Source organism: Penaeus monodon, chromosome 34, assembly GCF_015228065.2.
Source record: "Penaeus monodon isolate SGIC_2016 chromosome 34, NSTDA_Pmon_1, whole genome shotgun sequence".
Taxonomy (NCBI): Eukaryota; Metazoa; Arthropoda; class Malacostraca; order Decapoda; family Penaeidae; genus Penaeus; species Penaeus monodon.
Window position 1 is genome coordinate 12,679,267 of NC_051419.1, and position 678 is coordinate 12,679,944.

Genomic DNA, 678 nt, shown 5'->3' on the forward strand with positions numbered 1-678 from the left:
TCCTCACGTCAACCATGAGTTACTTTTAGCGCCTTCCTCTATAAATCACGCACAAAGCTATCTACATTTCACTTGTTAATATTTATAATGTCTCTCGATCGTGAATGCATGTCTTAGCAGCCTTGGGACAACTTGCGCAAAGTGCTCCGTAGTGCAAGGACGGGGAGGAATACACCGCAATGGTTATATTGCTTCATCATTCTTTCGTTACACTTTGTATATGTTATATATGGTGGACCTACTTCTTTTTCTCTTGTATTACCACAATTTCTTATACCTCTTACAATCGATTTGGGAACTTATTTCACAAATGTAAGTTCATTTTTTATGTCACTTGAATCTACTGGGTTTCTAGAGAGTCTCTGTGCGTCTTTTTTTTTTCCGTGTAGCAAAGCCAAATTTCTGAACGTGGCAGGAGCTCCATAAGAGATACTTTCAGTATTACACCTTCACACTCCAGGATACACCACCATATATCACCATGCATTTGACACCGCAATGCCTACTACACCGCAAATTTTCTACTACACGAATTCGCTTTTACTGGGATAGAACGACTTTTCTGTGTGTTTGTATACCGCTCATCAGTCACACAATACAACACTGTCATTGCTCGTTTGCACCACAGCACCTTCTCACACTGCGATACTTTATTGTAATGGAAGAGTAAATATCTCA